This window comes from Lonchura striata, chromosome 4 (assembly GCF_046129695.1).
Source record: "Lonchura striata isolate bLonStr1 chromosome 4, bLonStr1.mat, whole genome shotgun sequence".
Classification (NCBI taxonomy): Eukaryota; Metazoa; Chordata; class Aves; order Passeriformes; family Estrildidae; genus Lonchura; species Lonchura striata.
In genome coordinates this window covers 28,877,843-28,891,190 of record NC_134606.1, presented here as the reverse complement: position 1 = coordinate 28,891,190, position 13,348 = coordinate 28,877,843, and the positions used below count along the sequence as shown (strand labels likewise).

At 34.9% G+C, this 13,348-nt stretch overlaps 1 protein-coding gene across 2 annotated transcripts in view; it reads right to left on the bottom strand.

Annotated features, from left to right (window-relative positions):
- Positions 1–13,348, bottom strand: part of TUSC3 (tumor suppressor candidate 3) — a 117,087-nt gene that overhangs the window by 23,927 nt on the left and 79,812 nt on the right. The window lies entirely within an intron of this gene.

The window sequence follows — 13,348 nt, the reverse complement described above, 5'->3', positions numbered from 1 at the left end:
AATGTAATGTACTAGCAGGCTTGATATCACAATAATATAAGGATACAGCTGTTGGAAGGGACCATTAGAGGTCATCTGGATCAATTCCCCTGCAGGAGTAGGACCATAAACTAGATTAGGTTGCTCTTGTCCAACCTGACTCTGGATGTTTCCAGGGATGGGGCATCTATCACCTCTCTGAGCAACCTATGCCAGTGTCTCACCACCCTCATGATAAAAATTTTTTTCCTTGTATCTTGTCTAAATCTAAACTCTTTTAGTTTAACACTATTACCCTTTGTCCTATTGCAACAGGTTTAAAACATCTGTCCCCATCTTTCTTATAAGATCCCTTAAGGTATTGAAAGTCTGTAATGAGGTCTCCCCAGAGCCTTCTCTTCTAATTCATTGTTAATCACTGTGATAAAATCCTAATAACAATAAAGAATTTAGAGCAGAATATCTTTTCCTACCTTTTGGTTAAATTACCAGAGCAATTAGTTTTATTACTTTATGCAAAATATGCATATTTATATAAGAATTCGAACAGTCTCTCAAAAGATAAAAGTCCTTAGGAAAAAAAATCATGAAAACAAAGATCTACTCATTACCAATATTAATTAGGTGAAATATAAGGTCATACTTGCCATCTGATACTTAGTATATAGGAAAAAAAGAAAAACATGAACTCAATACTGCGTATTTGCAAATGTGATACCTGAACAAACCAAACAAAAATCTGAAACAAACAAAAAAAAACCTGACAAAAAAACTAGAATATTAATTTCTGGCTAAATGTCTCATAGGGATCCATGTTATAATTCTATTTCTTTAAATGAGAGGTGCTAAAGGCATAGCCTTGCTTACAAGGAAGTGGATGTTCTTTGCTTTAGTCCTGGAAATATCATGTGTATATTAAAAAGCTAGTAGGAGACAATTGTTATGTTTCCAGAGAGAGGACAGAAATGAATAAAAGCAAAGGGAGTAGCCAGTTTGAACACAAAACCCAAGTTTCATGTTTGAGAGGTCAAGAGACCTCAGGTCAACAGAGAGAGTTAAAGTAATTGAAAGCACTAGCTGAAAGCCACTCAAAGTATTAAATAAGGCAGATGTTCACAGAACAGTATTGCCCTCAAAAAAAAAACCAAACAAAAAACCAAAAAAACCACCAAGACAAATCACTATTTTAACTACCAACTTCTATGTTCTATTACAAATGTTCTTAGGTAGATGATTCTTAAAAGTTACTTAGCAGTAGATCTGTGTGTGATCAACAGGGTCCTCAAACTGCCTCCCCAAGACATTGTTCTCCAAGCACTCAAAACAGTAGCATGGCACATCTCTGTAGCTATGGCTCAACTGGAGCAATGTTTGGTAAGTAAAGAAAGTGACAGACTATTCCAGGGATGAAGATTAACCAAAATAATTTATATGTGACAACTTATTGTGAATCACCTGAATTTATGACAGTACCTCATTCTATTTCTTATGAGGAATGGATACTAACCACTTCACTAAAGAATTGCAGGGTGTGTTTTTTCCTCAGTGAACCTTCAGACCTAATTTCTAAGACAAAAAACAGAGTAGATGTTTTCAGAAGACAGGAGAACAGTATTTAATGTAAAAAATTATGGCAAACAGCTTTTCTTGAAGAGTGAATGGTGAGAATTGTATGGCATTTTTCTTTGTGTCCTTCCCTACAGGCATATGACAATACTTTGAGGGCACTTGAAGCATAGATTATATGCGTATTGATACATATTTATGCAAATGTACTCCCCACACACCAGTTCTGTACACTGCAATGGCCACTGACTCATCAAGTTTTGAAATTCATATCCCTCTGTGACTCATACTTACCTAAAATAGAAATGTATTTAAAGAAACATTTCTAAAGGACTATTGAAGGATTAGTAATTTATTAATTCTCAAACTAAAGAAAGGAACTGATCATATGTGAAGTTTCTTTATTTTCATACTACTTCTTTCCTTCTATAAGAAGATTGCTGAATGACATTCTAATGAAATTTTATTTGAAGCTACAAACCATTAAAACACTAAGACATACAATTTCTGGTTTTGCCAAGTTTTCTGCTTTTTGACACTGAATCCACTTAATATTTGGAAACTGTGAAGTCTATCTGGCTGCAAATGCTTTAGGCAAATGCTTTAAATAAATTCATTACTAATCTCAGATTTTCTCTTTATTTTTAAAGGCATCAAGAGGGAGGACCAGGTATGTGCAAAGATAAAGTCTGTCAGAAGAGAGGCAGCCATAGTTTGAGCAGAAAACTGGACAGCCACACAATTAGCAGTGCCACACAACAAACAACAGCAAATGTCATGGTGGTAGGACTAATAGGGGAACCATAGGCTGAGTCTCACCTTAAACAACCAGACCTTCCCCAACTCAACCATTCTCCTGTATCAGGTCTCATTTCAAAGAAGCTATTTGAATTTTGAACTGGAATAATCATATCCCTAAATCAGGCCATTTTCTTTGGCAGTGACAAACAATTGTTCAATGCCTGCATATTTTTACAAAACTGTGTTAAATGTTTATCTACTATTCATAAACTCATTAAATATTTAGTGTTATTGAACTGCAGATGGTACACACACACACACATATATATAAATACATATAAAATCCCACGCCACAATACTCAAGGATAATAGCAATGTAATATTCTTTTTCAATTTCCCTAAATGCAATGTATGTTTGTGATTTCCCTTCAAGAGTGATGGCTGTCATGGTTCAGTAATATACTTAACTATAGTCTGTGCTCTTTTTTTCCTTTCTGTTAATGCAGTGTAAATAAACCAAAAACAAAGTAAGGAGAAATAAGGCCTCTGCAAGTCATGTGCTATTCTTAAGCAAAAAGAATTTTGGACTACCCAAAATTAAAACCTGATTTCAGGTGCTTTTTAAAAACAAACATCACAATGTTTATTTTCCATTAGTATGCGCAGGAAGGATACTAGGGTGAAGGGAGCTGATTAAACTGAGCTGGGTTTAGCAATAGCCTAAAATATAAAATGTAAGGCTACTTCATGAAGTATAATTTAGGATAACTGAGAAATAACTCATCCTGAGTTTATGAGATATGATACACATTCAATTAAAAAGTGTATTGAAAACTGATCCAAAACAGACAATTTTGCTAATAACTATTCTTGAAAATGATTAATTGAATTTGGATTGTAGTTTGGAAGAAATCCCTAGATAGAAACTGTGCCCTGAAGGAGACAACAGGCCAAGTTCAAGCTAACGTATATAAAAAGCAATGAAGCAACAAAGTAGTTAACTGCCCCAAAGAGAGAGTTATGAATTCCACACCATTAGGATAAGCACTGTTGATCTGTCTTCTTTCACTACATTAATATTCAGGGTGAAATTCATCAGAGAAAGGAACATTACAGAAAGCCACGGTTTACTTAATTATGCTTGAGCCTTCGGAATGGCATACTTTAATTAAAGACCACTAATTTTGCCAAGAACATGCATTAGGTATAAGCAGATATTATTTTCTCTTAATTTAGAGAGAAAAAGAACCATGCAACATTCTCAATTCAGATTTTACATAATTTCTAAGTCCAGGAACAGTAGGACTTTTGGCAGTATTTAAATGCCTAAAAAGGAGAAGTTCTAAAACATTGTCTTACAATATCATTTCAAGACCTTTTCATTTGAACTATGAGTGCAGAAAAAGCTTAAACATTTTATGGAGGACAAATGATTCATTCAGAAAAGCAAAAAATTTGAAACCAAACATCAAGGCATATAAATGTTTTACAGTGTGATTTCATTATCATACCTACATTTCTCCAGACAGGTTTTCTTCTAAGCAAACTATGTAACACTTCAAAACCAGTTTAAACTACTCAGCAGGATTAAGAATAAAATCTTATACAGCTCAAAAACTCAAGCTTTCCGACTCTGTTACTGCAGCTACATATTTAAATATTATGCTTTCTAAAACCAGCACAGTTTCACATATATTCACTTGAAGCATACACTCCAAATATGCTTCTTTAATTCCAATGTATTAGTATTTGTTCAGTTCATACAGGACATCAGTTTTAACTTACTTATGAACCCAATAGGGGACTTCCTATGAAGTTGTTGGCCTAGTCATGTCTGTCAAAATCTCAGAATAGTAGCCTAATCTAATTCCCTGCTTTCTTTCCATCACAGAAGATACTATTATCTGCTGGGGATAGCACATGTTTGGTGACCTATTTTTCCTGTAGCAGCCATCCCTCAAAAGCTCTTCTTGTGACCAATGATGTGAAAAACCATGAGATGATACTGGTTTGGGCCTAAATTATTCACATGTGTGAGAATGGCTACCAGCTGGGAACATCTGTTAGCACATGGATGCAATTTGCCAAATTAATAAACTGTTTTCTTGGGACAGAGGGATGTAATATGGCTATGAGTTTATTTAAGAGAACTTAACACTGAATCTCAGTAAATAAATATATGAATCCCATCTCAAAAACTAAAGAAAGACAAGAAGTCTTGAAGCTAGTTGATTTACTAAAAGAAACCTCTGACTAGTCTAATCACATGTTAATATTCAGTAGTTAGGAAAATGTCCAAGTATTTAAAGGGCAATTGCTTTTATTGTAGATAACCAGATATAAAAGGGGCATCTGCAAATGATGCTTAATGGCTTCAAAAATTAATGTAGTATTAAACACAAAATAAATCTAAACTCACTTACTGCTAACAGAAATCCTAAATAAATAAATTTTTAGCAAAATGAAGACCACATATGACAGTAAGAAATGTGCAGTCAGTTATTTGAGACAATATTTTTTCTAGGAATCTTCATTTTATTTAGCAATAAACAGAAATAATTAACTTTAATTTAACACCTGAACTTTAATTTAACCTACCTGAAAGAAACTATTAATTTTGAACACTTACTAGCTTTATAAGCATTTCTAACTCAAATATAAGCCAACAGTCCACCAGCCTAGTGAAAATTTCATGTATTATAATCCTAGCAAGCAATCACTCTCAGAAATGTCTCTACATGAAATAACATCTAGCTCAGTTATAGACTAGCAAGAGCAGGACTAACAAAAGAGCTGAAGTGCACACACCAGTACATTCAAAATGGTGAGGAATAGGCAGAATTATTATATGTTGCATTTATGTACTTTCAGTAATTTAATTCAATTTACTCAAGCACCTTACACTGCAAATTAGTATATCTAGAAAATCAGCTGGACCTAAAATAAAACTCCATGTGTTTATTATTTTTTCAGCATCCTTGGTGCAACAGTTAGTGTAAGTATTCAGACTCACTTACTAAACAAGACCATAAATCATATCAGCCACTTTTGATGGGTACGTTTAATAGCTATGGATTAAATCAATGCTTTTTAAGAAATATTTACTGTTAGTGTTTTTTTTAAGAATCTATGTAATACAGAGACAGACAACAATCTCATACAGACTCTGATTCCCTCATTTTTAAATTCAATGAATATGAGTTTCATTTTCCAGTCCTGAGCTCATTCCTGTGTTCACCAATGCTCAAACCAAAAACTGAGTCAAGAGACAGTTTTCATTGGATTGGCTGGCTGGAACAGCCTGTGCTGGCTGCCTTCCATGAAGTCCATCTGGCACCAAGCACAGAATATGATCTGGGTTTCCAGTCCTAGAACAAAAGTGGAAAAATGCTGCTTTACTTTTGAAGACTAGCAGGCTGGAAAGGGTAACTGGTATAATTTAAAATAGCATACAAACCCTGGTTTATGCTGCTGCTCTGGTTGTTCCTAGACAGCTTTTATAGCTATACTGAATTATTTAGGGTTTCTAGACATACTATCAAAGGAGATAGTAGGGATTATCTCACAAATCTAGAAACTGTAAACACTCTGCTCAGATAAAGAGGCTTTGATATAACCTGCTGAATAAGAATTAATTCTGAGGGACTTCTTCCATATTTATTAATTAAAAAAAAAAAAGATAACAAAAGATGCAGCAAGTCTTCAAATAACCTTATTTTATTTGATTTCAGAAAAACCACAGAACTTAAACCTCTCATTAGGAATAAAACATTGCTACCCTTAGAACCTTAGTTACTGTGTTACATAATAGATGAAACAAATGCAAACAATATCTTCCCTCTAAATGTGCAATATGACACACAGTATCCAGGGCAGAGACTTCAACAGAGATGAAGACTTCCAGGATCCCTCAAACAGCATTTTGGTAGGCTGAGGAAGTTTGAGTGACACAGCTTAGCCTACTTGCCTAAGGAAATAAAACTTTTTTTGCAATTACAATGCCTTGCTTAATAACTTGACTATTTAAAAAAAAGGCAAAAAAAATTCTCACAGAAAAGTGATACTCCTGAACATTTAATTTACAGCTGGACAAACAAAACAGTGATTCTACAAAAAGAAAAGCTGTAATTAAAGTTTAAATATTAATAGTTGTTCTGGAGTATGGACTGCTTGCACAACCCATGGAAGCCAAACCATAATACTCCTAATTAGGAAACAAAAGAAATTGAGATGTTTTTCATGAACAGCATTTCACAGAATCACTAGGTTGGAAGAGACCTTCAAGATCATCAAGTCCAACCCATGCCCTAACAACTCAACTAGACCATGGCACCAAGCCACATCCAGTTATTTTTCTAAACACATCCAGGGATGTGTTTAAAAAACACATATCCCTGGACCTCCCCAGGCAAACCATTCCAATACTTTACTACTCTTTCTGTAAAAATCTTTTTCATAATATCCAACCTATATTTTCCTTGGTGCAGCTTAAGATTGTGTCCTCTGGTTCTGTCCATTGCTGCCTGGAGAAAGAGACCAACCCCCACCTGACTGCAGCCACATTTCAGGGACTTGTAGAGAGTGATAAGGTCACCTCTGAGTCTCTTTTTCTCCAGGCTAAACACCCCCAGCTCCCTCAGTGGTTCACCAGCCTTGTTGCCTCCTCTGGATGTGCTCAAGCATCTCAAGGTTCTTTCCAAACTGAGGAACCAGAACTGGATACAGCACTCAAGGTGTGGCCTCACCAGTGCCAAATACAGGGGAAAAATTACCTCCCTGGTCCTTTCCCTAAAAACACAAAATATATTTGTAATAACTATTTCCTGACTTCATAAATATCTCTTTAATTTTTGTCCTTTGATGCTGAGCACAATATGGGATAAATCTCTTTAGTCTCAAAAGAAAAAAAAAATATTGGCAAAGTATGCACCTAGAATCTGCCATATACCTATCTATTCCATAGTGTGGAAGTGTGATGATCTTCACAAAATTGGTGTTCTGACAAAGAATGGTCATGGCAAAACAGGAAAGAGCTACAGTACAGTAGAACAGAAGGTCTCCTTATAAACTATACAGATAGAAGAGCTGAAAGAGCCATTCAGCTAAGCTCACATCGTTGGTGTTATCTAAATTATGGTTTAGAATCTAAAACTAGTGAAAAAAAAATTAAGTTTCTATTCTCCTGGGTCTGTAGTAATATTTTCTTTTGACAAAGAAATTACAGCCATTTTGGATAAAGCCTTCAGCATAACCCCATATACCTTTTCATAGTATTTATGACTCAAAATATGTTTTTAATTTCCTAGTCAGGAACTGCAATATTTTCTCTTTTGAAATTTTGAAGTGTTATTTCAATTGGATTTCAAGCTGTGAGGCATAGAAGGTATTTTCACTTAAATACTGAAGTGCTGCAAGCAGAAATGAAGACAGACTACTATGACACTAGTTGCAAAATATGCTGAAATCAAAGGGCTGTGAAAAACAGAAACAAAAAGAAGTTTACTTTGTAGCAGAAGCAAGAGCAGGTATCAATGCCAAATTACTTCAAAGCTACAATCCAATTAACAACAATGAAGAAGTTGGGAGACAGTGAATGAGTCTGTTCTGATAAAGAGTGAAACTTTTTGCGTTGACATCTGATGATAAGGAAGTAACATTATGACCCTTAACTACAGCTGAAACCACAGATGATTGCCAGGGTCAGCAAAATGTTACTAAAATATTGCTGTATAAAGCTACAGAGATATCAAAGTTTGGCAATAAACTAGGTGGAATTGAAATCCAGCAAGTGGAATCCTATTGTTATATGTAATGAATATAATTCGCACCAGTATAATATGATGTATGTAATATTTGATATTGCTGGGAGGACACACAAGTCGGCATTGGGAGTTGCCCCCACATATTCGAAAACCGGTCTCTGACAAAACCTCATTTGCAAGCTAATACACGTGGCTCATGTGGAGATGGGTCATTTCTCGAGGTGATACAGGAACACCAGCGCATTGATTATCCCAGCGACAACTCGAGATTGGGATTGCTGGAACTTTCCAGGCTGATACATCTGAATACCATGTTCCAGTCACTACATCAGGGAGATTCATCACCACCCGGACACTGAATTGTTCCAACGCAACCAAACAAAGAGAAAAGAGACTTTATGAATATGTGGGACTCTGAATGGAAAGAAAAGGCTGATTGCCAAAATGCCCTCAGGCAAAATATTCCCTATAAAAACCGCTGGTACCGGTTGGTTGGTGTGTGGGCATAGGGGACCCTCTGCTGAGGCTATCCACTCTAAGATGCACCCATTGCCAATCCCTTTTCCTTGTGGCTTGCTCAGAGAGAATTCAATCACTGTAATAAAAATTTTTATTTTTTAATTTGGCTGGATCAATTTTTATCTATAACACTACCAATGCAAGCCATACATTCAGATTCCAGCTGTGTCTTGTCACCAATTAATAACATTTCTAATAGCTATGGGAGCACAACATCCAATATTACTGCAGTGGGGTGCTGAGAAGCTGGGTATACGATATGGACAGCAAAGAGTTAAATTAAAATCACTGGAGTAAATGGAGCAAGAAGAGTTATCTGTCAAACTGCTGAGGTTAGTTTGTGGCTCGGGGCAAGAAGTAAAAGTCTTCTCATCTTAACTCTAAAAGCAATGCAGTGACTGAAGTGCACTGATTCTGTGTGGTGCCTGCACTTCCTAATTCAAGAATTGCTGGTTATTACAGTGCTGTATTTTTGCTGCAGCACAGAATGAGTGTATGAAGTTATATCTGCTTTGGTGCCACTAATACCTCAATACCAAACAGAGGAAATCCAGTAGCCACAGTACAGGCACTTGGGGTGGTTTCACATTCTCCTAATTCTAATGCCAATGCTGTGGAACACGACAAGGTTTAATTGGAGCTTATCTGGAAGGGAGGACAATACACCTTCGACAGGCTCCTGCATAAGTATAAACATTCACCCATGACTGCTCAAGCTCAAGCTTGCCAAACAAGCTATCTCACTCCTCCCAGACATGAAATTAAACAGGGAAGACCCTTCTGAAAAAATGGGAGACGCACCATCAGCAGTGCAGCAAGCATTTAACGAAATAAAACTTAAACCTCCACCTTGAGAGATATCAAGTTCAGGCAGTTAAACAACTTGAAACACTGAAGTATAATCTATCTCTCTATCGGGACAAACCCCTCTGAAACTTGTCTTGTTTTCCTATTCCAAGAATAAAGCCAGAACACCCAACCTAAAGACTAAAGGAACCAGCTTGAAGTGGGGGAACTGCCATTCTCTCAATTTACATGAGAAAACTCACAGAAGACAGCCAAGATGATGCGATAATCTCTTTTATTGAGACCCTTTTAACTTTTTTGGTTGCTTTTGTTGTAGACACAGGAATCTCATTCTAATCTATGGATTGTTCCTTTTTTAATGAATGCTCTATAGTAGGTGAAATTATCATTTTTCTTTTTATAGGAACCTGCTAAGAGATGAAATTGAGCTGTGATGAATGGATGAAACTTTCAGTTGCCACTTTAACTGCCTGTAGTTTCAGTTTATTAATGTGATTGTGATCTGTGTTTTCATCATCAGCACCTTGTTGGGAGACAAAAAATATTAGCAGGACTGCACATTTTATATGTTATTGGTTTGATTTTTGCTAACTCTGTCTTTTTACTGAAAAAATGGTTTAAGGAAAAGCTTTTATATTTATCTTATGGATGTATAATTTTGTCTCAAATTTAGCTTTGGAGCTGGTACAAGAATTCAAATTTAGAATCAGAGAAAATGTATTAGGCTTCCCAGGTCTTTCTTGGACAGTTTTAGATTTATTATGGTTTGACTAAATTTTCCAGAGATAATAACAAGTGAACTAAATAATCTTGTCAAAACAAAAGAAAATGTTACATACAAAATGGTTGAGTACCTCTTCCTAGACCAGAAGGGGGAAATTCAAAAGGAAGAAAAAGCAAGCTGGGATAATACAGCTAAACTTAAAAAGGATAATTTTCTTTATGACCCCACCTGTAGTAAAGCCACAGGTTTTGCTTTATGTCAGGATTAAATTACATGGAGCTGTACTCTATGTCCTGGAGAATAGAGTAAATGTAAAGATGTGTTTCCATGAAAACCTTTTATATGGAAACTTTTTTGTATTTTGTATGAAAACTTTGTAAGCACAAGCAGTCTTGTTGAAGGTACACTATTATCAGTAATGTATCGAATTACAGAATTCCTTACTAGGTAGGGCTCCTTGTCAGTCTTCCCCTTTTGATCACTCCAAAACAAAGATTGCCTTAAAGGAGTTAACACCAATTCCTGGCCTGTCTCTTGCTCTGCTCGCTTTTCTATTTCTTTCTAATTTCTCTACCTCCCATTTTACTGGTAAATAAAATCCATACTATTGACTTTGGCACATGATGAAAAGATATCATATGCCAAAGTCAATAGTAGGGATTTTATTTTTTTGCACCTTAATTCTTGCAGAGGCATCTCTCAATAACTGGACTCTAACAGCTTGTTATCTTCCCAGTACAATCTCTCTCATTTCCTCTTTGTTTTTTGCTAATTAACACTTAAGATCACAAAGAAGCAGTCATTTGGGGAAAAGAATTCAGGAAAAATACATTATCATGACTGTAAAAGAAATCAAAATAGAACTGAATGCCTAAAAAAAAAGTGACAAAACCAAATTCCTAATAAGTTTTGCTGCACTCGATTTTAAAATTTCTATCAGTATCCTAGAAAAAGACTATACTATTTGGAATTGTACAGCTGAGTTATAAAAAAAGTGTTCAGTGTTGCCCAGAGCATTTTTTTGTATGGTATATTAGGTCTAGTTAGAAAATTGGAAGAAGTACTGCTGACATGACATAGCAACTGAATAAAATGAAGCCTTTATTAGAACAAATTGAAAATACAAGAATCACTCCATGTTTAGAATATAAACTCTGAGAGCAGGCATATTTGACAAATAGATATTTATTTCACAGTAACAAACTCTTTGAATCCATGCTTTATGAAGGCACTTATTTAAAGTTATTGCTTAATGCACTAGCAAATGCTTTCTAATTATTAGAATAAAGATGAGAACATTTTTTCCAAGGATGTGCATGCTGTTAAGAATCTTGTACTTCAGCAACTATCACATTTGTGATGATGTCTTTTATAAAGTTTTGTTTATGATGTCAGGCAATCACTGAATATAACATAAAACACCAGTAACTAAAAATTTTGTTATGACACAAAACCTCAGACCTATTTGTTGTATTATCCTTAGCAAATATTCCAACCTGAAATGAATACGAATCAAATACTGCTGTCAGCAAGACAAGCTGCATTTCAAGTTTCTTCCATCTGCTGGTGCCAAGAAGAACACCCAAATAGTCAAGCACTGAAAAGCTCCAGGATTGCAAAAAGCAACACAAGTTCTATAGGCATTCTAAACTATCATTACATTCAAGCTTATATTGAAGATTTTAAATGCTAGCTTTACTAAAGAAGAAACATAAATAAATTAATACCTAGAAGGGGAGGAAAAAAATTAATTGAACAGTGAATGTCCATGTGTTTGGGACAAGGAAAAGTAGGAATTATTTGATGTGAAATAAAAAAACTCCTATGATATTTTAAGGGCTTGTTCATGAGAGACTTTGATACTTGGACTACAGTTTGCAAGGAAGTTAGAGTATTACAAGTACTTCATTGTAAAATTGCAGCTCGCTTCCAGCTCAGAAAGGAGAGAATAAGCTTAGTCATATTCTACAAATATAAGTTATTTAATGTCTAACTATTGTGCTTTGAATCATAAAATAACAAAGTTGTACTTTTCAACATAATAATTGTTTTGAAATAAATAAACAGGTGACTGTGGACAAAAAAGTTTTTAGGCCAAAGGCAAAGATTATATAATTAATTTCATTAACAAAGTCTGAAATGCAAAGCAGGATTTTGAGAGCAAAAATAATACCTCATTATAAACTATTCTCTTTCTTTGCAGTAAGAGAATAAGTTTCTTCACTTTAGTAGATTGTGGCTTGCAAGCAAATTTGGGCAAAATTGTTAAAAACCAAAAAATTTAAGATGGTTCAGTTATAAGAACAGCATATTAATTAGTTAGAAAAAGGCAAAATACTGATGTCAAAAATAAAAAAAAAGGTTTCAACACATACGTCTTTACTTTATACAAGGTATGAAGATCTAGTTAAAACAGCTCAAGGTGACTTTGACCTAAGCAGATTCCTAGTCTCACATATTTGTAGAAGAGCAAGGAAATTTCTTTGTACCTGAAATAACTTGGATGAAATAAAGATTCAAAAGAAGTCAATAAGCTCTTTGGTATTGATTTCAACGAGCCAATACTTCATTCTGATGGTTTATTGCTGATAGAATTTCAGAACATTAATATTTAGAAAGACATATAATATTGAGTAAGCCACTTAATTGCACAGAACAAACTATAAAGTAAAACCATTTACTCTATATTAAAGAATTTCAATATAAAATTTATTTCTACATAACATTTAGCTGCAGAAGGATAAACTGGCTGTCACAAGAAAAATCAAGCTTTCAATATACAAGAATAAGCTCTGCAAATAACCTTGGGCAAGAGATTCAGCAGATACAGTCAGACACATTTTTGGTGGTTAGAAATGCCTCTCTCCCAAGTTACTTCTAAATTGACCTGGAGATTAATTATTTAGTGAACCAAAATATTACTTACATTGAGTGATTGAACAAGAAAAACATATAAGAAAAGTTTAATCCCTCCTAATGCTCCACATTAAATCTGGCATCATACATTTAGCAGTTGAAGTTTCTCAGTTGAGGTTTTTTCTCTGCTTGTTACTTTTCTTTTTCTTTTTTTCTTTTAACATGAGTGAATATAATTAGCTTACTCCAAAATGCAACTAACAGATGGAGCTCCAACTTTTACAGTAGTGTCTACCGCAAGAAGGAACAGTAATGGTTAGAAACTTCTGTATGTAATGGGTGTGCTCACCCTTCTCAAAGATTATGAAGGGAAGGGCTAATCACACATAAGTAA